Source organism: Adiantum capillus-veneris, chromosome 15 (assembly GCF_014529385.1).
Source record: "Adiantum capillus-veneris isolate H3 chromosome 15, ASM1452938v2, whole genome shotgun sequence".
NCBI classification, from domain to species: Eukaryota; Viridiplantae; Streptophyta; class Polypodiopsida; order Polypodiales; family Pteridaceae; genus Adiantum; species Adiantum capillus-veneris.
The window spans coordinates 157,679,980-157,705,870 of record NC_140945.1 but is presented as its reverse complement, the minus strand read 5'-3'; the positions used below and the strand labels follow the sequence as shown (position 1 = coordinate 157,705,870).

The window sequence follows — 25,891 nt, the reverse complement described above, 5'->3', positions numbered from 1 at the left end:
CTGACCTGATATTGGTGGCCCTTCAGCATGGGTACTGGGTGGTGTGATATTGGGAACTATGGTATGTTGAATAAGGCTTTATTGTTGCTGTTCAGATATCGGCAACTAACATTATTTGTTGTTGCCTCACGTGAGAGGGGTGATACATTTGGTACTTAGATACGGTATTCAGCCTGAATTAGAGAGGGGAGTGAACTTGTGTCCAGCCATGTTGGGTAGATTTGACCCTGCTTGTGCAATTCTGCTATGTTAGTCCTATTATCAGACATCACCGGTTCTGACCCGATTGACATCTTAAGGATAATTGTCTGATGGTAAAATACAAAATGCCTAAAATTTGAAAGATTATAATCTTGTTAGTCTAAGGAAGATTTTGACTTCAAAAACTACATTAACTCACTTTCAAAAAAAATGTTTTTAAGGGAGATTGAGCTCTTTTATAAGATGGAATGTAAGGAGCAATTGAAAAATAATCCTTTTTGGCCTTATTTCACAGTGAAGTAACAAACTTTATACTGGGAATTAAAATATACGTTTCAAAATTTTGAGCTAACACTTTGATTATATCTGGTTCTTTAAAATCAAAGAAAATTTACACGTCATTATGATTTGCACAGCATGGTTTTCTTCTTAGGATAGTACCAGGGTGACATGGATGACAACTAGGTCACCCCAGTTACCTGTTATGTGGTTTGAAAACTAACGAACAGTTTGTTTTCTTACTTTGGATGCAGGTAAGGGTGTCCTTTCCTTGGCTGCTGTTTGAGGGGATGTTATGTTGTACACTGATACTGTAACACTAATCAGGACTTTCTTTCCCTAATATGGCCTGATACTGTGATGTATTGTTTTTGAGATTCAGTCGAAAGGAATACATGATTTGTACTATATACTGTAGACATAGGTCTTTGAAGTTTATCTCATGTGTTATGTATATTGTAAATAATTTAAACTCTCTCTCTCTCTCTCTCTCTCTCTCTCTCTCTCTCTCTCTCTCTCTCTCTCTCTCTCTCTCTCTCTCTCTCTCATGTGTCCTTGCCTCCATTTTTTCCCTCGACAACATGGAAGAATCGTGCCAGATTCTCCTTAATTTACCTGCATCCAAAAATTTGAGACACATACTTGCTCAAAGCTTGAAATTCATGGGCTAGAGGCTAGAATTTTGACCTTAACATAAAAACTCATATGCTTGTGCTAGATGCCGTATGGTAGGCTAGATGTTCATGACCTACAACTAGTTTGTGGACAACTAGAAGCTATAATCCTGGACCAACGTTCAGTTATGGGCTGGATGTTGCACTTTAAAAACTTCATTCATAGTCATGCTTGAGTTACACATGACAAAAAGGCGGATTGAGTTTGAAGCTCGAGCACAAGTTTGAGCCACTTGAACTTGAAGAGGCCATGAAGGTGAAGTTTAATAGATTAAAAGCACACAATTCCACATTCATAGTGTGTGAGTAAAGTACCAACAATAATAGAAAGTAACCCCTAAAAACAACCGTCAAATTAAAATTTAAATTCAAAACTAACGCCCACCGTCATGAGACAATCAACAGTGAAATGCAATTAATGGTAGATTCAAAACTGATGCTGCTTGCCATCGCATGTCGCCACCATCATACTCAAATTTGTGCACATGTGACCTAGCCATTGCAAACTTGTAGGGATGAGACATGCTTATGATCCTTATTGATTTTGCTTCTTGTACTTACTACTTTCTCTAGCTATTGTGTTTTAATGTAGGATGATGAAGGGAAAGGGAGGTGTGCTATTGATTGCATTCAAGATCCATTTGAGATGATCATTCATTGAAGCAAACATGAGACATGCATTGCAGGTGAGATGGTGGTGTACAGATTGTGGAGCAATCCCTTGGCATTCATAATCATCCCCTGTGTGGCAACATACTTAGTAGCTACACAACTGGATTCTTAGAGAGTAGGGTGCGAGACCTAGATGCATAGGACCGTGGTTGAGAGTTGTAAGAATGAAGGGCCTCTGCCATGAAAACAACATTACCAAAGTCAAAGGGGGGGTATGAGGGTTCGCTCTTCTGAGTTACTTTAGTGATGGAAGAGCAAGCACAGAGAACGGAGGGACCTCAAATGCAGAAGAAGGAGAAGAAGAAGAGAGTACCTTGGAGAGGAGAGGGTTGTAGCATCGTGCACACGAGCTACGAGGGCGGGTGGCAAGAGAATCGGTCTTGTCTGATTCAAGTAGGAGGTGGCCAATGCTATAGTGTTGAGGTAGTGCTATCAGTGATGATGGATGGATAATGTGGGTTGATGGTTATGTGGAGTTAGACATGCCACTGGTAAAGAGAAGACTTTCTTGGAGCTCTAAGCAGGTCACAATGAGTAGCTCTAAGATCGCTTTACATTCGCTAGTGCGTTAAGGTTTTCTTACGCCGCTTTAACAAAGTGTACACATTATCAAAATTTTATCATGTCTTTAGAGATCAAAGATGGATTGGTCTCACACCTAGACGAGCTCATAAGTTAGTTTATTGCATTACATAGCGGCATGTTTTACCACTTTTTATGTATGCATAAGTACTATCCTCGTATATCTCTTGAAATACAAAAATTCTCATTGCTATTGATAGATTCAACATTTGAATTTCCATGCTTCCATAAGTGAGTTTTGAAGGTGCTACAAGAAGCGTGTACAAGTGCAAGTGCAAGAGCAAAGAGAGAGAGAGAGAGAGAGAGAGAGAGAGAGAGAGAGAGAGAGAGAGAGAGAGAGAGAGGCCTGCTTTGGGTGGAGCGCACAACAACATTATTCTGTTGCAGCTCCTTATTCTTTTTTCATTAAAGAATAAGTGTATATAGGTTAAGTTAGTAGATGGGTTAGTAGTAAGTGGGATGTCCGGCATGTAAAGAATGAGGATGCAAGAGAGCTACACAAGACAAGCACAAAGCACACAGAGATGGAAAGCTTCTTCTTCTTCTTCACAGAAAAGAGAGTACAAAATGACTAAGTGCTAAAGCTGAAAAGTAGCACATATGTACATGCGGTCACTAAGTGTGAACTCGCTAGAAGCGTACTAGGCTGGCACTATAAGTGTAGTCCAGCTGTAGAATCACTGGCAGAGATCCTCCGTGTCGGTCACCTAACGCGCCAGTGAGTAAATGTCGTAAGCGGCCAAGACCCGTAGTGGATGCCAGCTCAAGGTGTAGAGCTCGACATCTCAACACGGCAAGTTGGCATGAATCCCAAAAAACTCCCACTTGAAGGCCAACGCAGCCCAAGTCACCTGGTATGTACAACCGTGAAGCAATCTAGTGGATTCAACCTATACCCATCAACTCACTGCAATGTCTAAACCGCTCCAAAACTAAGCCTTTCCTCAAATCATCTACTAGGTTGTTGTCAGTGTGTACCTTGACCAAATCAATGAGCTGTTTGGACAAGAAATCTCTCACGAGATGATACCTGACTTCAATGTGTTTCGATTTGGAGTGAAACACGGGATTCCTTGCCAACGCAAGAGCACTCTGACTATCACAATATATCATTGGAGTCTCATCAATGCCAAGATTTTTGACCAAGCGAGATAATCATACAGCCTCTTTACTTGCATCCGACAATGCAACATACTTTGCTTCCGTAGTGGAAGACAACGTACAATCTTGAAGACATGACCTCCAAGATATTGCTGCTCCAGCAAATATGAAGAGATAGCCAGATGTCAATCTCCTATTGTCGACACAACCCACATAGTCTACATCCGCATAACCCACAATGGATGCATCACTGTTCTCGAAGCGTAAACACCTGCCGACCATACCTTTGAGGTACCTAAGAATGTGCTTCACTGCTTCCCAATGCTTGCTGTCAGGATTTTCCATATATCAACTCACCACTCCCACTACAAAAGCAATGTCTGGTCTTGTGGCCACCATAACATACATGAGACTACCCACTGCCAAAGAATATGGTATTTTAGCCATTTTTGCTCTCTCAGCATCAGATTTGGGTGCATCTTCCTTGCTGAGTTTCAAGAATGCCTGCATTGGGGTACTCAATGCTTTCCCCACCTGCATACTGAAATGCGGCAAAACTTTTTCAATGTATGTTTCCTGAGATAACTCAAGAATACGACGTTTGCAATCTCTTTTGATTTGCATGCCAAGAAAGTGTCTAGCATCCCCCAAATCTTTCATTGCAAAATTGTTGCTAAGTGTTTTCTTCAAGCTAGCAATCTTCGCAATGGATTTCCCAACTATAAGCATGTCATCAACATACAGAACCAGAATGATCATCGAGCCATCATCTAGCTTTCTTGTGTACAAGCAGTGGTCCTCTTCACTCCTTTTATATCCTTGAGACCTCATACATGCATCAAATTTATGATACCACTGCTTTGAACCGTGCTTTAAGCCATAAAGTGCCTTTTTGAGCTTACATACTAGCTCCTCACGAGATGTGTTCTCCTGAACAAACCCTTCAGGCTGCTGCATGTAAACATCCTCATCGAGATCCCCGTGAAGAAATGTTGTCTTCACATCCATTTGGACAAGTTCCATGTCCTCAATTGCTACAAGATCAAGTACGGTTCTAAGTGTTGTCATCTTGAGCACAGGTGAGAAAATTGACTCCCTTTTGTTGTTTGAACCCTTTGGCTACAAGGCTAGCTTTGTACTTTGGATTTGGATCACCTGAGGTAAATTTCTTCTTGTAAACCCATTTGCAAGGTAAAGCTTTTACATCATTTGGCAGTTCTACCAAGTCCCAAGTGTCATTAGCCAAAATCAAGTTATACTAAGATTCCATAGCTTGCTCCCACTTCACCACATTGTTCATCATCATGGCTTCTTGGTAGCAGTTTGGTTCACTGCAATCGGTCAACATGATGTAATCAAGACCTGTCTTGAAACGTGCAGGTGGACGAGAGACTCTAGTAGACTATCTCACTCCTTGACCATTGATATCCGCTCCCTTTGGAGCATTGCTAGCGAAAGGTACATCACTAGCCCATTGAGTTGATTTCACTGTCTCTGAGGCAACATCCTCAAAAGTGACTCTCCGAACCTCTATTTCCTTGATACGTTGTTTGTACATCCTTGACTCATTGAAGATCACATCTAAACTACGGATGACTCGATGAGATTTTGGGTGCCAGAAATGTTATCCCATCTCTGCATCTGAACCATAATTAATGAAAATACATTTGTGTGACTTTGACTCTAACTTCTGTTGAAGTTGTTTAGGTACGTGAGCATAAGCTTCACAACCAAAAACACATAGATGATCATAGTGGGGCTTATGTTTAGACTGTAACTCTTCTGGAATCTCATAATTCAATGGCGTACTAGGTGAACAATTTATAATGTGCACTGCGGTCAAGACGGCTTCTTCCCAAAAGCCTTGTGTGAGATTTGCCATAGAAAGCATGGCTCTGACTCTTTCTTGAATCGTATGATTCATGCGCTCACCAACTCCATTCTGAGATGGTGTGTATGGTGCAGTAAACTGCCTTTTAATAGCCCTTTTAGCACAAAAATTGTCAAACTCCTTGGAGACATACTCTCCAATGTTGTCAGTCCGCAACCACTTGAGTTTCTTGCCATAGTGATTCTCAACAAGTGCCAAAAATTTCTTGAGCAAAGGAAGAACTTGATTCTTATGTTTCAAAGGATATGCCCACACCTTTTGAGTAGAGTCATCTATGAATGTTAGAAAATAGTTGGCCCCCCTTAGAGATTTGGTTGACATAGGACCACAAACATCACTATGTACTAAATCTAGAGGTTCAGCTGGATTTTGACCCAATGGTAAGTGAACGGACCTAGTATGTTTTCCATAGATACAGTGCTCACAAACAGGAAAGTAAACATAAGACAAGATAAGTAAGTAGCCAAAACGAGTTAGAGTTCTCATTCCTTTTTGGCTAATATGACCTAGTTGGCAATGCCACAACTCAGTAGACCGCAGCTCGCCTGTAGATATGTAATCATGACCAACATCTGACACATGCATGGAATACAAGGTACCATGCTTCTGACCTCTGAGTAAAACAAGATTACCTTTGCGTACTATCCACGGACCATTGCCAAATGTGGTGTTGTAGCCCAAATCATCAAGCTGGAAAACAAAAAACAAGCTCTTAGTCAACTTGGGCACATGTCTGACATTATATAAAGTAAAGTGTGTTCCATTCCTTAGATACAATTTGATGTTTTCAACACCCTCAATGTCTAGTTCATAAGCATCACCAAGTCTCACTTTTCCACAAGAGTGAGAATAAGTAGAGAACCACTCTCTATGTGGTGTCACATGGAAACTCGCACCAGAATCTACTATCCAGTTTTGTGCATACTGCACATCTTCTGTAACAAGAGCCTCAACAGGTAGATCTGTTGTGAAGACCAATATGTCAGAGGTAAGTGGCATAATAAATGCTAGAAGAGTCTCTACAGTGGAGCATTTGAAGACTCTAGCACATTGATCTCCTCTAACTTTGCTTTTCCCTTCTTTGAATCATCAGGATTACAAGTGTCATCGGATTGTTTATCCTTCTTGCTTTGCTACCATTTCCTACAATCCTTCTTAACGTGCTCTTTTTTATGGAAGTGATAGCACTAGACATTACGCATAGAACCCTGAGACTTATTGCGTGAGCCCCCACATTCCTTGCTGTTGGCACGACTTTGAGTGCGACCCTTCTGTCTATCACTAGCAACATACACATCACCATCCTTCTTGCCTTCGAGATATTTCCTACAAATCTCCTCGGTAAACAGACTCCCAAGGATGTCATTGTACACAGACCGATACCAGGTGCAGAGTTGCTAATCACGTACAAAACATATCCCAAGAGGAGGGTAAACTGTATAGCAAGAAGATACATTTGATTTCCTCATCAAAGACCAAACCCTGAGTGGTCAACTGAGTGAAAATGATATTGAACTCATCAATGTGAGTAGAAATAGTTCCCTCTTCCTTCATATGAAGGTCAAACAACTTCTTCATCCAAGAAAACCTTATTAGTGGCACTTTTGTTCTCATAACTAGAACACAACTTATCCCATACATCTCTAGCAGTCCTTTCTCCAACTATAGTAAAGTACACAGATTTGGCCAAATGAAAACGGAGGGTAGATTTGGCCTTAGCATCAAGTCTCTCCCACTCAACATCTGTATACTCGCCCTCTGGGTGCTCCATGATAGGATCTAGCTGGCCTTTTTGTATAAGAAAATCTTGAATCTGCTCTTTCCAGATAGCAAAATTTGTCCCATCAAATTTTTGAATATTGTAAATATCCTTTTCACCACTAGATGGCATGGCTGCAAGCTAAAGATAATATGGCGATAAACATTGGTAATTCTGGGAAAAATTTGACAGAATTTCCTTTAAAAAATTGATAGAATCTCAATCCAAAACTATCACCAGAGATCAGTAACGCATCAAAAGTAATGCTCTCAGAGCATAAGACGGGCACATCAACCACTAACTGTGCATAAAAGTCAAAAGCTGACCCAAGACTGCCAACACGATGTCAAATGCACCTAGCCCTCTCTATATATGTCCTATGGCGAGGCCACAAAAAAGGGGTACTCCAGCAACCTGTATCATCGAAAGGATCTCAACGTTCGAGAATCTCCCAGGTCAAGAAAACCTCATGCTATTGACCCTCACGAAAGGTTATGCAGACAAGAAACCAGCCCAGAGGCTCAGAAAGGGCCTCTGAACCGAATCTCAAAAACGGTCGGGACTACCAAAAACAAGCCAAATCGGCTCCACAAAAGGTACATATGGCAGTTTCCACAACTCAACGTACATCCACTATCAACAAAACTTCAAGGTGCAGTATATGCGCTGAAACATGCGCCAAAGAAAATGTGCAAGTAGTAAACAAATTCCTGCAGGGAGTAAAGCCGCTCTCAAAAGAGCTCAAGCACTATCAAAAGTGCCAAAACAATGCATATGTGCATCAAGTACTCCCACTGAAATCTGTGCTGATGCAAAACAGTGCAACCTATAAGAAACATGGATGTCCTATATGTATGCAAGAACCTATGAGGAGATGGATGCCTGAAAAACCCGAGACAATGTCAATGCCCAAAAGTGCTCCTAATCAGCCCATAAACACCGTCTCAATAGCACATAATAGCCATAAAACGTCTATATACAATCTCAAAGTAGTCTTTGAAGACAACCTGCACCTGTGTCCTATACCTATACCTGTACCTCTAGCAAAAGTGGAGTTGAAAAATACAACTCCTGAAGTGTGGCTCGGATGAAGCTTTTGACTGCACGAACAGCTTTGAAAGGGGGGTAGAATTCCAGGGCACTTGATGGAAATGCTCTCGAAACGTTGAATTTTCCGATGCCGAAATCAAAAGCCTGTTTGCACTTTTGAAAGTGCATGCGTGCACGCGTACACTTTTGAAAGTGCACGCGTGTAGGGACACAAAAACGGCAAGCACAAACCTTGCTCTGATACCAGCTGAAGGTGCCGCGAGAAGTTGTGCGAGTGCAAGTGAGAGAGAGAGAGAGAGAGAGAGAGAGAGAGAGAGAGAGAGAGAGAGAGAGAGAGAGAGAGAGAGAGAGAGAGAGAGAGAGAGAGAGAGAGAGAGAGAGCTGCTTTGGGAGGAGCTCATAGCAACATTATCCTATTTTGCAACTCCTTATTCTTTTTGTATTAAAGAATAAGTGTATATAGGTTAATTTAGTAGATGGGCTAGTAGTAAGTGGGATGTCCGGCCAGTTGGCCTAAATCCCAACAAGTTTGGTGTGTCATGTTGAAGCTGTATAAGTCCTCTCACTATATGTTGCAGCTTATACTTCAAAGAATACTTTCTTTTAAGTTGTCAACAAGGAGGGAACACCACTATTGGTCTCAAATTTGAGTATTTGAGCCCTTTCCGGTGTTTTGACCTTGAAGGAAAGGAGGCTCAAAGTGAAGTTCGAGCCTCCACCCCATCCAATAAGGGAGAAGAACCAAAAAAACTATGAATCCAAACATCATGAGGCTCAAACTAGTTTGAGCCTCCACCCTATCTCATATGTGAGAAACACCAAAAACACCACGAGGCCTTGTTTGATCCTCAAACCTCCACGCCATGTAACAACTCGATTTTGAGTCTCTAGCTAAGGGATATACACAAAAAATACAATGATGCTTAGTTTATGTCTCCTTTCATTTAGAGGGAGACATCATGACGCTCAAGCTCAAGTTTGAGCTAGGAAATCCCGTTCTCCTAGGGGAGGGGGGTCAACTAAAACACCATGATACTTAGTTTGAGTCTCCATTTTATATCAGAGGTGACATTGTGAGGGTCGAACTTAAGTTCGAGCCTGCATCCATCTGAGAAGGGGGAGCACCAAAAACACCACAATGCCTAGTTTAAGTCTCCATTTCATTTAGAGGGAGACATCATAAGGCTCAAGCTCAAGTCTGAGCCGCCACTCCATTCGATAGGGGAGGTGCACCAAAAACACCACAATGCCTGGTTTGAATATCCATTTCATTTAGAGAGGGATATCAGGAAGCTCAAGATTGACATAGGGCACCCCGTTCTCCCGGGGGGTTAACCAAATCACCATGATTCACAGTTTGAGTCTCCATTTTATATCGGAGGGGACATAGTGAGGCTCGAAGTTATGTTCGATCATGCGTTCCATTCGAGAGGGGGAAGCACCAAAAACACCACAATGCCTAGTTTAAGTCTCCATTTCATCTAGAGGGAGACATCATGAGGCCCAAGCTCAGGCCATGTCATTTGATAGTAAAGGAACACCAAAAACACAACGATGACTAGTTTGAGTATCCATTTGTGGGACGGGTGTCTAAATAACCTCACTCCTATCTTTTTGCAAATTTAGCGAGAACCATGATTAAATTGTCAATCCATGGGACAAAGCTAACTCGACTAGTGCATAGAGGCTACAAGAGGTTGTCAATCTCTCTAAAAACAAAAAACAACTCGCATCTAACTCCAGCTACACTCAAGTGACTAAGATCACCAAAATCCAATCGCTCATCGGCAAACAAATCACATTTGTTACAGCATCAAATGACATCCAAACGTAACGAAACTTCAAGGACAAGTTTATAAGACCTAAGCACACATGCTTATGGTCTCAAATCCCACTTTAGGTCAAGTGCCAAAATCGTGATTATTAACAGCAATGGATTTTTGACCTAGTCGTTTTCGACCCAGAATGCACCTAAATGCTTAGCAATGACGCCCCAATACCCCGCCTATGCTTAGTTTTTTTATTTTAAAGTATAAATTCCTACTTATGATGAAATTAGGCCACAGGTCAGCGATGCCAAAAGCTACAAAATACCGTGAAGTGTTTACATCAATGCGTAGAGCTCTTACCTGCGGTTGCAATGCAACAAACATGACTGCAATGTGACAATCGGGGAGGGAGTAGGAAGCACGAGAAGGAGAAAAGTGAGCGTTGTTAGCTCATGCTGTGCATTTCATTATCCAAAACATAAAATTAACTTACAAAAATTGGTTTTAATACCTTAGCCAAGGTTTTTGGTGGTCAAAAATAATAATTTGGGCTAAAGATGGGTAATGACAGGTTGATACAATCTGGAAGCTTGTAACCCCAGCTCATCAATTACAAGGTTTATCCAGAAAATAGGAGTTACAATATTCTCGACTTATCAAAATAATAAGTGTTTTTACAATGAGAGCTCCAAAAATTGGTATCCGAGTTAGCTTGCTGCTAACATTCCCCCCTCCTCGCATGTGCCGTCCCTTGACACAGATTTATGGGCTAAAATAGTCTTCAAGTTGACGATTGGCAAGGCGGTCTTTAAGCGCATTTAGAGCCTTTTCGTATCTAATCTTTCTCTCTTTATCTGGCACTTGCAAAAACTGTATAGTGACTCTGTTTTTAAGCTCAACCATTGAGTAGCCTACAAATCTCAAAGTCAGGTTGTTGATCACTAGCCCAAATATCTTCGTTCACCAAGTGAAGAACCCTGAGTAGAACGCTTCCTCAAATGCCAACATATTATGTGAAGGTAAGAACATACATCGGACGTAGAAGCCATAGAGGACATCTTCGAAACGTTGAGCACTAAGATAATAGCATAAAACTTTGTTACCCTCAAGGAATGACATCCACGGGGTGCCTTCTTGCTCTGGCTCATGAAATACTTCGCTGCAACTGAGCAGCATTCGGCAGATTTTATAAAGCATCACACATGATAGATCCGGAAGACTTTTGAAGAAGGACATGGCACCCGTTAGGGTTTTCACCATGTATTCTTCTGTCGGTGATCCCTTTTCTCGTGCTGGCAATCTTGGGTAGTTCAGCCAGGTTGGTAGCTTCTTTGTTATTGCCTCATGTGCTTGCCAGGTCCTTACTCTTGGTACAGGACAAAAAGTAGTATCTTTTTGAAGGTGATCTTGTGAACAGAATCAGATACCTTGGATTCTTGTTTAACCAGCTCATCCACTTTGGGTGGTCTTTATCTACGCCGCCTTCTATTTGCATGTCTTGGTAAAGCCTCTCTTTGACTTGGAGCAACTCCACCTTTATTAAAGGATATGGCAGGGATTGCTGATACCTCAGTGCATTGATTTGATTGGGAGTGAGTTGTGTAACATTGGTAGAGTGAAGAACTCTCAACTCCCAATCCATCACTGCTTTTCACTACTCATCCACCTCTTGGGTAATCTTTTCTTTGAGTGTGTCTTCCTCAGCTTTTGATAGCTAGACCATTGGCACTGTATCAGTTTCTGTTAATTTTACCTGGAATTCCTCCTCACCACCTAGCCCTTCTCTTGGCTATGTCTCCATCTCAGCGAAAGAAATTGAGGGGATATCTATCTGTGGCTATTCTGACGTTCCTGCTTCTTCTTGCATTTCTAGTCGTCCATCTCTCAGTAGCTGGTTGACTCTTTTAAGCTCGGCTGTTTCTTTTAGCAGCTCTTCTTCTTGTTGCACCCGCATTAAAGCCACGTCTCTGCGCTGAGACTGCTCCAGCTTTAGCTCTAGCTTGAGGTCTTTGTTCTTCTTTCTCTAATGCTTTGTTCACCTTGTCTATTCCTTTGATCAAGGCTACTGCGGAAATTTCTCGTATTTGCAGCAGAAAAGTTACCTGATCATTTATTCTTTGCTCTGAATATTACAGGGAGGCATTCACTACATCTAACTGCACTTGAATCTTTTGAACTGACAGGGTTGTAGTTAGAAGTCTGTTGATAATTTATGTCAGTTGTTCATCTTTGGCTTTGCAAGCATCTGTGAGCTTCATAAGTAGTTCACCTAACTCCTATATCTCCTTTTGATGTTTATCCCTTGCTAGCTAATGTTGTTTAGCTTCAGCTTTCAATTCCATCACTTGCTTTTGTAGATCAGTGATGACATTTAATATGTCTTCTAACTCTCCTTGGAGAGCGTCAATCACCATCTCTAGTTCTTTAGCCTTTGTGTTGTGGCTAAGTGCTGCTGATCGGAGTCTTTCTGTCATATCCTGCATTTTCCTTGCATATTCGTTGACTTGCAGGATTACCTCCTCATTTCATTGCCAATCTTCATTTCTTGCAAGCTACCTAGATGTCTCGGCAGTCTCTTGTGTCTCTCTCGGTTGCATCGTGGTGGTTGGTTGTTCTTGCCCTTGAGGCTATGGCTGGCCTTCTTCTGCTTTGTCATCCTGAGGCTTTGTGGATGCCTCGGCCGTTTCATGTTGTGTGGAGGTGGAATGTGTTTCCTCTGTTCCATGTTCCTATGTTTGCTCAAACTTTGTGGTCTCCTTTGGTGCAGGACTCCATACCCTTTCCGGCTCAAGTTCTTATTCTTTGTATTGGGGTATATGCATGCTAAGGTGGTACACTAGCTACTTGATTTTTGGGGGCTAGCCACTTCATGTTACTACCTAAGTTTGTAAGTGGTGGAGGTCACTTGTAGTACCGAATTTGTGAACATGGGGGGTTTTTTTTTTCTCAATATATACATATTAGTGTCTTTTTTTAAAAATGAGTTTGAGTGGCTTGGGCCCCTTTGTAACAGCCGCGAGCGGGGGAATTATTGTTGGGGTATAAAGCCCAATGTGGTCGCCCAGGTAAGTGGGCGGGCCGCCAGGTATGTACACATATTCTTTTGTAAAAACCTAATAAGAACTCACTATACTCTACACATTACAGTAGAGCGAGTTCACCATATCGTCGTGCTCTTCTTCTCGCACTCTCTCGCGCGTCGGACTTCCGCTCGTACTCCTTCAATTATGACGCTGTCAGGAGTTTTTTGGAGCAAGGGATTGCCCATATGTACATACACATGCATGGTGCATCGAATAAAGGATTGCCCAATTTCCATAGCCAGGTGGTTACGTGGGGCCCACATGTGTACATGTAGGACAGCATGTACATAGTGCATCGATTTTCACTATTACCAGTACCAGTATGTTTTTTCTACAATAATGAGGAGTTTATAGCGCGTAAAACTTCTCAAGGAAGCTATCCGCGGGCCGACGACACGAGGTAAGCAGGTGCGTCAGATGGCATCTAGTGGCGTCCGGAGGGCGAACGGGGTCAATATTTGCACGTGGATGAATACGAACAGAAAGTGGTGTCTTCTTGTGAGAGTTATGCAGAAAGGTCATCCTTAGGACCACTTTTTGGGGCCACTTCACGTGGTTGCGAGACGCATTATTGAAAAGAAATGAGTGCCAGGTGTGCGTATGGATGCAACAGGGTGACAACTATGCACTGCGAGGTCAGTTTTTGGCCTGTCCGGGGTCCGTTTGAGGTCATCTAAAAGGCCAAGGGTTCCCAAATAATAAAGCTAAGTGTGGGAACTGAAAAACAAAGAGAAGACCAGAAAAAACGTGGAGAAGAGAGGAGGAACAGCCGCAGGTGTGTTTTTGGGGTTTTTGGAGCCTGTTTTGGCCGTAAACTGCTCATCCGATGTCGGATTTGAGCAATTCGACATTGTAGACTAGGGTTTTGGGCCGTTCCGGACGTGATGGCGCTGTCCATTTTGCCAAATTCCTCACTCTTTTTCTGTTGTTTTTGCTGTGTAAGTTTCTCCTATGAGCGAAGCTTCAGCTCGAGTTTCTGAATGTATCTGGCATGTTTTACCCATATTGTGTGAGCTATTTTCCCCATTGGTGTTGGCCCAAGCTCAATTGTATCTAAACATCAGAAATTATCCTCTTTTGAGCTGAGTTTTTTGGGTGTGTGTGTGTGAGTGTGTGTCTCTGTGTGGAGTGGGTAAGTGGATAGTCTCTCTCCTCTCACTCCATTGGTGTGTTCCCTATCTCGGCCAGGTGGGCTGTATAAGCCGAGTGGTGCCCCATAGTGTGTGTGTGTGTGTGTATCTTCCCAAGAGTGTGTGTCGGATCGTTATAGAGGCGCTGTGTGTGTTTTCACCCCGCTCACATTCTTTTGGTGCCCCCACGGAGGATCTTCTTCGAGTACCTTCTGCTTCGAGCTTCGAGATTGGGGATTACAGGTTAGAGGTTGCAGGTTGCAGATTACAGGTTATAGGTTACAGGGACAGGTACAGGTACAAGTGATTCACACAGGTACACGTAGCTGGAGTACAGTGATATACTAGCAGTGATGTCACTTGCAGTTGTTGTGGGTATGCATCACTTGGCGCCTATTTGAGCGCATTGTCTGCTGGATTGTACGTTACTTGTGGAAACTGCCATTGTACGCATTTGTGGAGCCATACTTGGTTGTATTTGGCAGTCCCAGTCATTTCTAAGACTTGGTCTGGAAGATAGTCATTTCTGAGACTTGACTATATGCGATTTGCATTAGCCTTCGTGTGAGGGTCGATAGCATGAGGTTTTTATTGATCTGGGGGATTCTCAAATGTGGAGATCCTTTCAGTGATACAAGTAGCTGGAGCACCCTTTTTGTGACCTCGCCATAGGCTATGTACTAGTGAGTCCTACTTGATGCTCGGGTTCTATTGTTGACAGTTTATGCATACATAGACAGTCTATATTTTGGGTTCCTACTGCTCTACTTCTGGGGAAACTCTGTCGAAATTTTCCCAAGTTATGATGGCTGGTTTTTTGGTATTTTGAGCCATTTATGCTGTTATGCTGCTGAAATTTTGGCAAAATCAGAGGTTGAATCAGGTGTGCCTTCTTGGGAGCTTCATGGTTGGCTTTAATGGATGATCAAAATGGTCCTCAGTTCACTCCTTTTCATTTAACTCAAAGAATTCAGATTAATGTTCATGTGTCCAGGAAGATCTTTTTCCAGCAGCGTATAGTCTTTATGTTTGGGCCAAGAAGATTGAGAGAGATCCTGGAATGTCCTTTGCTTGTTGTCATTCCGATGATTAACTATGAAAACTCATTTGATGTGCATGTGTTTGTCCTTATCTAAAGCTGAGCTCCATTGAAGTTTCTGGGGATTGGGTAGTGAAAAGTTTTGGGTTCTTGCACGTGTGTTCTAAGGGGTTCTCAAAGCATCATAATTTGGGTAGCCATGGCTTTCTCTTATCCGGAGTTTCATGGAAGAAGTGATGAAGATGTGGAAGAATTTTTGGAAAAGATGGAGGTTGCTTGCATTAGAAACCAGATTCATGACCCTACGCAAATGTTATGCCTTCTCCAAATTTGTTTGAGGAGTGATGCACGAGTTTGGTCTAAAGCATTTGAAGAGGAGTTGCGTGTGGCTGATCCACCTGTAAGGTTGAGTTGGGACAATCTATGACATGGGTTGGAAGTGGAGTTTGTGAAGATAGAAGATCCTGACAAAGTGTGGCAAGAAGTACAGGCTTTGGTGCAAAAGGAAGGTGAGCCAGTAGATGCGTACATACGTAAGTTTTCATTGGCATGGAAGCGAATGTGCAAGGCCTTAGCACCACAGGTACCCCCGCCTGACATGATGAAGAAGGACAGGTTCTTGGCTATTCTTTGGGAGAATATACGTTGGAGAGTGGAGCTAAATAAGCCTAGGACATATGAAGGGGCACTAGAGGTAGCAAGGAACAAAGAGTGGAAGCTGAGGAAAATGAGCCAGTTAGGGGTGGAGTCTTTGCCCATGAGGTCTGAATTTCAGCCTATAGAGTCTTTACAAGGTCGCATGTCAGGGGTTCATCATGAACCAGTGGTTCCTATTACTACTCAGGTTATGCCAGCAGTGGTCACTACAGCAGTGCAAGATGATGGGCTAAGGCAAGACATGAGGCAAATGGTAGATTTGATGAAGAATCTCAGCCTAAACATGCTAGGTCAAGTGGGAAATAATCGAGGTCGAGGGAGGTTTGTAAATCAGCCAGGAGGTGAAGAAAGGCCTAGGAATGGTGTTGGACAAAGCAATGGTAGGTTTTGGAGGCAGACGCCCACATGTTATAATTGTGGAGAGTTGGGTCACATCAGCCTGCAATGTGATAAGCCACCAAGGATGGGGGGAGACATGTATCCATTGCCAAGACAGGTGCTAACTAGGTCAAATGATTATGGCATCGAAATTAAGGGAGACGAAGGAACCACTGGACTGACCCAGGAGGAAAAGGGAAAGACAAAAGTGCTAAGTGTAGTCACCTTGGAGAAGGCATCAAAGCTAGAGCATACATTAGTGATGCCTATTGGGAAGAGGACCACAGAGGATAAGGAAGGAAGAAGTGCCCCAGGTCCTAGTAAGAAGAAAGGAAAGAGCCATGAAGGCGAGGATGTCAAGGCCAAGAGGAAAAGGAGAGCTCATCGAAAGTTTCATGTTTCAGATTTTCCACTAGGGGATGGGCAATTAAGCTATGACTTGAAGGAGGATCTGATGAGCAGGAAGGCAGATGTTACTTTTGGGCAGCTTATAGAGATGGTGCCTAAGCTAAAGCGACAGTGGAAGCGGATGGTTAACCCAATGGAGAAAGAGCCAGAGAGAGGTTCAGTAAAGGTGTTGGCAATGGATGAGCTACCAAACATTTGTCCAATAGTAGATGTGTGGCATAAAAGGAAAAATTTGGGATAACGTTATGTGGATGGCGGAGCCCAAATATGTGTCATAACACACTCATGCGTTGAGAAGATGGGTCTCACAGTGGCTGGGGTGTCAGGTTTTCGTATTAGATTGGCAAACCATCAAAAAGTTAAATGCTTGGGTGTTGTAAAGAGCTTAGAAGTGGAGGCCTATGATGCAAAGGCAGTGGTTGATTTTCATGTTATGCCAGCAGGGTTGGGAGCATATCCTATTATACTGGGCAAACCATGGTTACGTGCAGTGGCAGTTGTTCAAGATTGGCGACATAGTACGATTAGCCTCTATGGAAAGACAGGTACCAAGAAGCTTTATAATATGGACACAAGGAAACGATTAGAGGAGCTTTATGAAGATGAGGATGAGTCTAGTGATGAAGACTCTTCCCAGTGACAGATGAGGACAGTGATAGCACTACCAGCAGTGATGAGGATGTTGATGTTGCATTTCTTTTGATGGACAAAGAAATACAGGAGTTTGGTTTAGTTGCATTTGCGAATGAGGTTGAAGATGAAAGTGAAGGGCCTTATGAAGTGATTGAAGGTCTGATGCAAACCAAGGTTGAGTTGTCAAAGAAGCAGAAATTGATGACACAAATGATCAGTGGAGACCTCTCAGCTATGGAGAAGGATATATATTTGCACATGTTGGCTAGTTTTCCTGATTTGTTCATTACTTCATATGAAGAGGTCAGACGGTTCAAGGGCGAAGAGATGCATATAGAGCTGAAAGAAGGTGCTAAGCCAGTGCGGCAAAGGCTAACAAGGATGGGTCAAGAGCAAATGGAAGCCTTGCGAGAAGAGGTGGACAAGTTGTTGAAGGCAGGGTTCATAGTCGCTGTGGAGACCACAGAATGGGTGAGTCCAGTAGTAGTCAGTCCAAAGAAGGATGGTAAGTGGAGGATTTGTGTAGATTTTAAGCCCTTAAATGCAGCCACTAAGAAGAACCCATATCCTCTTCCATTCATCAATCAGATCTTGGATTCAGTGGCAGGTTATGAGAGGTACAGTGTGTGTGATGGTTTTTCAGGCTATTTTCAATTGAAGATTGCTCTTAAAGACCGCACAAAGACCACTTTTATTACGCCATGGGGCTGCTATTGCTACACAGTATTGCCATTTGGGTTGTCAAATGGACCTTCCTTCTATCAAGAGAGAGCGAATTGGGTGTTGGAACCATTCATTGGTAGTTGTGTTAAAGCTTTTATGGATGACTTCTGTGTTTATAGCAGTAGGGCTGAACACCATGAGAATCTGCAGATGGTATTGGCTCAATATGATGAATGTGGAGGACAACTAAATCTAAGGAAATGTCATCTAGCACAGCCAAGGGTGAAGTTATTGGGCTACATGGTGTCAGAAAATGGCATTGAGGCTGATCCAGACAAGGTTAAGTCTATTATTCTTCTTCCATCACCTACGAGTACAAAGCAATTGGCAACCTTTATACACAAAGTGAAGTACATGGCAAGGTTTATTCCATTGTCTTCTCAGATTCTTTATCCATTACAACAAGTGTCAAAGCATGATCCATTGCAATGGGATGACAAGTGTGAAGAAGTGTTTCAAGAGGTGAAAGAGGTGTTAGGGGGGTTGTCAGCCATGCAAGCTCCTGATCGGGAGAAAGTGTTTTATGTAAATCCATCAGTAGGGGATGATGCCATTGGATCCATGCTATTGCAAAAGGGGAAGGGCAGCCATTATATGAGGCCAGTGTATTGTGCAAGCCGAGTGAAGTTGGTAGCGGAGAGAAAGTTCTCGGAAGTAGATCTAGTGATGGCCAGTTTAATATTTTCTTGTCGACGATTTCGTCATTACTTGCTACCACGGCCTTTTGTTTTCTTGACGAGTTATGCCTTTTTGCCACAGTTAATTAATGGTACTAACATGTCAAATGTGGTGAAGAAATGGGTAATTGAGCTGCAAGAGTTTGAGTTCTCTTTTCTAGTGGAAGATAGTACAAGGGCTACCCTAGCTGATTTGTTGACCTACAAGGAGAATCCCCTTATTGTTAAGGAAGAGGTGGTGAGAAAGGTAGTTGAAGAAGTGCCACAGATCAGCAATGCACATGTGTTATTCTTTGATGGTTCATACAGAAAGAGCCATGATGCAGCTTCAGGGAGTATAGCACTTTATGATCCAGAGGGGAAGCTAGTATGCAAGAGAGGGTTCAAATTGGATGCTCCTAGTAACAATGAGGCTGAATATGCTACTCTGGAAGCCGGATTACACATTTGTTTGAAGCATGGGGTTCGAAGGTTGAGCATAAAAGGTGATGCCTTGTTAGTGGTGAAGCAAGTGCTGGGTGTGTGGAAGAGCAAGAACACCTCATTGAAGGAAATGTGCTTCAGAATTAAAGGCTTGTTAAAAAAGTTCGAAGCATGGAGCATCAGACACATTGAACGTGCTCTAAATGGAGAGGCACATGAAGCAGCTCAAAGCATGATTGGGGAGCTATTTGTGTTGAGGACCACTTTACCTCTTTATCATGGCCGGGAAAGTTTGGCTCAAGAAGAGGAGTTTTTGCTAACAGGAATCATTCCAAAGGAGATTCAGAAGTCTAAGAAGTATGGCTTTGTGCGTAGAGCATACAGGTACAAATTGATTGGTGATTTCTTATACATGAAAGGGGCTGATCTCGTGTTGAGACGTGTACCTTGGCGGGAGGAGCTTTACAGAGTGTTGGAAGAGAATCATGAAGGCGCATGTGGTGGCCATTTTGCTCTAAAGATCACCTTGCATAAGATTTTGCAAGAGGGGTATGTATGGCCTAGTTTGCACAAGGATGTTCACCATTGGTGTAGGTCTTGCAATAGGTGTCAAGCATTTGGGAAGAGAGTGTTGAAGCCAGAGCTACGAAAAACAATTATGGCGTTTGATGTGTTTGAAAAGTGGGGGATTGATGCAATAGGCCTGTTACCTATCACAAGCAGGGGCAAAAGCTATATCTTAACGGCAGTGGAGTATCTCTCTAGATGGGCAGAGGCTATAGCAGTAAAACAGATCACTGCAAAGGATGTGGCAAAATTTGTGTATGATGAAATATGTTGCAAGTTTGGGGTGCCATTAGAGCTACTTTCAGATAAGGGGCCAGGATTTAGAGCTAAACTGCTAGACTTCTTATGCACAAAGATGAAGATTAGGCACCAGCATACCACTCCTTATTACCCGCAGTGTAATGGCTTAAATGAAAGATTCAATGGTGAGTTGGTACAAATTCTTTCTAAAGTGACAGAGCACCAAGGAAAGAATTGGGATTTGGAATTGCCTAGTGCATTATGGGCTTACCGTACTTCGGTGAAGACAGGTACATGGTTTACTCCATTTCATTTAATGTATGGAAAGGAAGCACTATTGCCTGTGGAGGTAGAGTTGCCTGCGGTCAAGATGTTAGAGAAGTTGCTTGGGCCGCCTAGTGATGCATTCAAAGGGAGGCTCTTGCAGTTACAAGAGGTCCAGTTGGATAGGATGAGCGCATTGGAGCATTATGGGCAAATGCAGGATAAGGCTTTGGCAAAGATAAATGAAAAGGTCAAAAGTAAGGGTATCAAGAAACATGACTTGGTTTTGCGCTACAACAGTAAGCTGGACAACACCTTCCAAAAGAAGTTTCAAATTAAGTGGGAAGGCCCTTTCAAGGTAGTGGAGTGTTTTCCAAATGGCACATATCAGCTGGCTAACCTGGATGGTGTTCTACATAAGTCAAGGGTAAATGGATTGCGTCTTAAATTGTATCATGCTAGATTGATGAAGGTGGAGCAAGATGAGCTGTCTGTGGATCAAGCAGTGTTGGTGAGGGATGAGCAGACCTATGATGCGGCGAGTCTCATATCTCTCTTTGCCGCTGCTGATCATGAATGATCTAGCAGGCTAGGGGATGGGCAAATTATGTCAAGAGTTTTTTGGAGCAAGGGATTGCACATATGTACATACACATGCATGGTGCATCGAATAAAGGATTGCCCAATTTCCATAGCCAGGTGGTTACGTGGGGCCCACATGTGTACAGGTAGGACAGCATGTACATAGTGCATCGATTTTCACTATTACCAGTACCAGTATGTTTTTTCTACAATAATGAGGAGTTTATAGCGCGTAAAACTTCTCGAGGAAGCTATCCGCGGGCCGACGACACGAGGTAAGCAGGTGCGTCAGATGGCATCTAGTGGCGTCAGGAGGGCGAACGGGGTCAATATTTGCACGTGGAGGACCATGACACACGTAGGGTGAAGAAGAGAAGGCCAAATCCTACTCATGCAGCACGTGCTATAGAGGAGAGGCAAGCTCATCGTTCCCGATCAGACCAAAACGTCGGAACCCCCGCTTCTCCTAACCGATGTTTAGGTGGCAGCCTCCTCATGTCAACTTTGAGAGGAAGAGCCAATTTTGCATGACAAAAGCAGAGGCCCATGAGGTGTACAAGCTTAATTGTGCTGGACAGGATCCTAGGCTCCTCAATGAGGAGGATTTTTCAGATGAAGACTGGCTGCAAGTGTTTATTGAGGTGCCAAAGAGAGGCAGCAAAGGCAAATGCAGGTTTGTTAAGAAGGAATTCTGGAGCAAATTTTACTCCATGTTCACTTTGGTGTACCAGGAGGCTCCTGGGAACTATGGTATGGAGGTAACAAAGGCATTTTCCAGGGGTTTCCTCTATGAACATTTGAGAGGGGCTGCCCAGAGGGGTTCTGGATTGCACAATGCGGCCAAATTTTCAAGGCTTGGAAATTTGTCTCTTCGTGAACTTGATGATGTTGGGATGGCTGTGGCACTCAGCCAAGCAAAGGCATTAATGCAGTACCATGAAGTGTGTAAAAGATGAGATGCCATGCAGGCAAATGTGAATCAAAATGAGGGGGCGATGTCAATCATTAACAGTGTGACAATGTAGCTTGATAAAGCCAAACATCGATTGGGGGAGCTGCAATCATCTGCGGCGAACAGTGCTGATGTGGAAAGGGAGAAGGCACGGGTCTTCAAGCTCGAAATGACGCTAGAGACTTGCAAGCTGAGGTGGAGGATGATGACTGCAGTGCAAAGTTACTTCAGATTACTAGGGAAATTGAGATGAATGAATAAATTCTCCCCATACTGAATGCCTGTGTTGATTTTGTAAACGTCATGCAAAGCAGGAAAATCCCGGTTCATTTGCAGGTTCCACCCCCCAAAGTGCCACCACCTAATGCTGAGATATCGCAGGTGCCTGATATAGCTGCAGTGCATGTGGTCTACTCACGTACGAAGAAGAGCCATTGAGGATATTCATACTCCCCTGCAGACATGCTTACCACATATATTGTTTAGCCAACCTTGCTGGCAGAGAGGGAAAATGCTTGGCTGCAAGTTGTGGTCCTCTCATCCCAGATAATATCAAGGAATTAATGTTTGTAGACAGCAGAGGCGACACATATCCTCGATGGTTAAAGTTTGGTAAGCAGGTCATTTTGCTCGTTTACATATGGTATCTGTGAATGTGGCTGAGAATGTGCATTGTTATTACCATCTTCCTAGGTAACATATGGGTAGGCACCTAACATAGAGGTAGTTGTGTTTGTGGTAGCATTAGTCTACTACCAGTACAACTTCAGGCGTGTGCATACTTGTAGGTGTCATATGAGCATGATCTCAAAGGTGGCTACCTATAATTGCATCTCCACAAGTACTAGCTTCCAAAGTGATGCTTACTGGGGCAGACATCTAATAGTGTGACATGAACTTAATGGCTGGAAATTTCCCTCCAAGGGAACTGCGGTACCTCTTGTACGTGTGGTAGCAATGTGGTTGGCTATGTGGTACCATGTATAGGTGTTCTAGACTAGTTATTAGCTAGGTAGGTCTTAGCTGGCAAGGTGGTTGCTGGCAAGGTGGCAGCTGGCTGGGTGGTAGATGGCTAGTTGTTGACTAGCTACCACTAGCTACTCACAGCTAGCTAGTGACTAGCTATTGCTGAGTGGTGGCTACCTAGTCACACGTAGCCATCCTTCAGCACTACCTAGTCACAAATGCTGACTTGCTAGCTAGTTGGGTAGTATGTGGCTAGGTGGCTAGTGACTATGTGGTAGCTTCTACAAAGGTGGTAGTACCTATGGTAGGTGGTGGTCCACCCCACCCAAGTCAGACTTGCCTAGTCACAAGTGCTAACTTGGTTGCTGGCTGGATAGTAGGTGGCTAGGTGGCTAGTGGCTTATGTGTTAACTACTCCAAAGGTGGTAGCTATGGTAGGGGGTGACTACCACTTTATTGCCATGATCATGTGTCTTACATTCAATCTTTAGGCACCAATGTCGTACTGGCTAAATTGTAGCTACTATGGTTTGAGCCACCCAGCACAGTGTTGTTACCCAGTAGTATTGTGGTAGCTACCAGTCTGGGGATAGCTACCTTTTTCATGCAATGGTATCTAGCATGGTGGGACATAATCTTTAAGGTTATATCCATTGATGGTTAGCTTGCCATAACCTAAATTGCCTAATGTTTGTGTAGAATCTACCTCCAAGAAAAAAAGTGAGGTGCAGGTCCTTTCAACCAAATCAGATGACAGTTTTGGTAACCCTCTCTTTGGGGACATTCGTACAATATTTGTATGGTTTTGTCAATAAATGTTGCCTAAGCTTCCTATCTATTGATCAGATGCTGAAAAGGGGGATCTAAACACCGAAGTGATCTCCAAAGAGGTCAAAGTGGGTGCTACGATCAGTGTTCTCTCCGATAAGGAAGAGAGATTTTGAAATCTAGAAGGTAACAGCAGTTCCTTGGGTCCTTCGAAGCACTTGTTTAGTACAAAGTTTACTAATCATTCTTTTTTACAATGCACCTAGAGTTTATTTTTGGGATGTTTCAGAAATAGATGTACCTAATATAGAGGAAACCCAATTAATGGATGGTGATGTGCTCCCCATTGAGCATGAAATACTTGCGGCATCGCCACTTGTCAGGGAAGAAGTGGAGCTCTTCAAGATCCAGTATCCTAGCAAACCCTTGACATCCATACCGGTGAACCAAGAGAAACCTCCCTCAAAAAGCCCTAATATTGCAGAGGATTTTGCAGCGGCAAGAAATGCAAAAAAATGCAAAGGGACTTTAAGTATAATTGGGTAGTCTCTGAGATGTTTGCATCTGTATGGATTGATTAGGGTGTTTATTAATAGTTACTGCTCCTACAGGGGGGGCAAGGGGAGACCAGAATGAAAGGTTGGATGCAGCCAAAGGTTCAGAGAGTGCTAAAGAGAAGGATTTTGTGGTTGTGGATGGGGACACCGATGCATTAAGCAGAGAAAACCTCAAAAAAGGTGTTGCAAACACACGGGCAAAAAGATGCCTGGCTTAGACTCTACCTAGTGTCCATGAGTGATGCTTTATAGCCAACCCTTCTATGAGCCTTTTTGGTTGTACCATCCTTTTTGTATCAAACCACTATCCTTCTTTGTACCACAATCCTTTTGTAATGTAACAATAGAACGTTTGGATCAACCTGGAGTTCCTCTCTCATTGTCAAAGTGTTTTTTTATGTGACTTGTGATGTGGTGCATGTGTCTTTTGATGCCTTGTCCATTGAAGTGAGATCCGTTTTCTCAAAAAAAATTAATATTGCAACTTTCTGACTCTTGCGTTCTGTTTGTTTAGAGGAACTCAAACCCTTGGGCTACAACAGGTGGAAATGGGTAATGCCCCAAGGATTGAAAGGGGTTTTAAAGATCTTGTCTACTTTACGACACATAGGTTTTGCCAAAACAGCAAAAACACCAAAGGAGCTGCTCCTGCTGATACAATCTTTGGCTATTTTTCCTGGAAAGGAAGGCACTGACATGAAGAGTGTTACAATGTCTGATGATGAATCACAAGATCCTACTGTCGGGGCATCCACGCATGTGCACCCAGCGCTCCCTCCAGACTTCGTCCCTGTCGGTGATGCTCAAAAAGATTCCCCTTTGGGGCAATATGTGCAGCCAGAGCCTCTAAAAGAAGTGCATTCGCCAGAGTTAGATCAAGATGTAAGTTCCTGTACAAAAAGGTGGAAGGATGTTCTAATGCCTTTCCCAATTAGCATTGTGACTGCTCCGCTGATGGAGGGTACGCCACCTCCAACCTGTCCTGCTCAAAAAGTCCTGGTATTAGACATGAATGGGGTTCTCTTGAGAAGATACCCCAATTCAGAGATCCCTCCAAGAACCAAAGATTTTCTCTGTTGAAAAGTGTTCAAGGGAGGCAGTGACCATGGCACCTTTTGCATAATCAGGCCAAATGTGCTTCAATTTCTTCGTGAATGCACAGACATCTTTCACCTTTGCATTTGGTCTAGCTGCACTAACAGAAACATGAATATTACACTTGAGGGTTGCCTGAGCGGAATGCACCCCAGAATCTGGAAAGAGCAATTCTGCCAAACTGGCTGCGTCAAATTGCCTTTCTGTCTTACTGATATCAGAGAGCTGCAAGGTGGCGAAGCAAAACAGTTTTTGTAAAGGGATTACCGGAGCTCTTAAAAAGGAGACCAGATTGGAGGGGGTCATCAATTCATGTGGTGGACGATACACGGTACAAAAATATTCTCAATAGTGATACAACCATGATATGTCCACCAACATTTCAATCGGATGACGAATCACAGGATCCTCGCTACCTCATGAACACTCTATTGCCGTGGCTAAAGGGGTGGAACTGTGTGCAAGATCCTGATCAATATGTCAGGATACACATGATATCAAATGACAAGGACCAGGTTTCCCAATATGTTATCAAATATTGTTCACAGAGAAAAGCGACTCGGTCGTAAGAGACCAAGTTTAGGTTTGGGCCTATGTACTTGTGTAAACAGCCAATGGGAGTTGATAATCCCTTTTTGTATCATTGACCTATTTATATCAGCCTTCTTGAATCTGTAACTGGCTTCATACTAAAATGGATATCTCATACTTCTTGGCATTTGTGATTTTGTTGAGAAATGATACGTGGTACTTCAAGTCATTTGTAATTGA

At 43.0% G+C, this 25,891-nt stretch overlaps 1 pseudogene; it reads left to right on the top strand.

Moving 5' to 3' along the window:
* Positions 1-23,792: 23,792 nt before the first annotated feature.
* Positions 23,793-25,689, top strand: LOC147441737 (uncharacterized; annotated as a pseudogene).
* Positions 25,690-25,891: the final 202 nt, after the last annotated feature.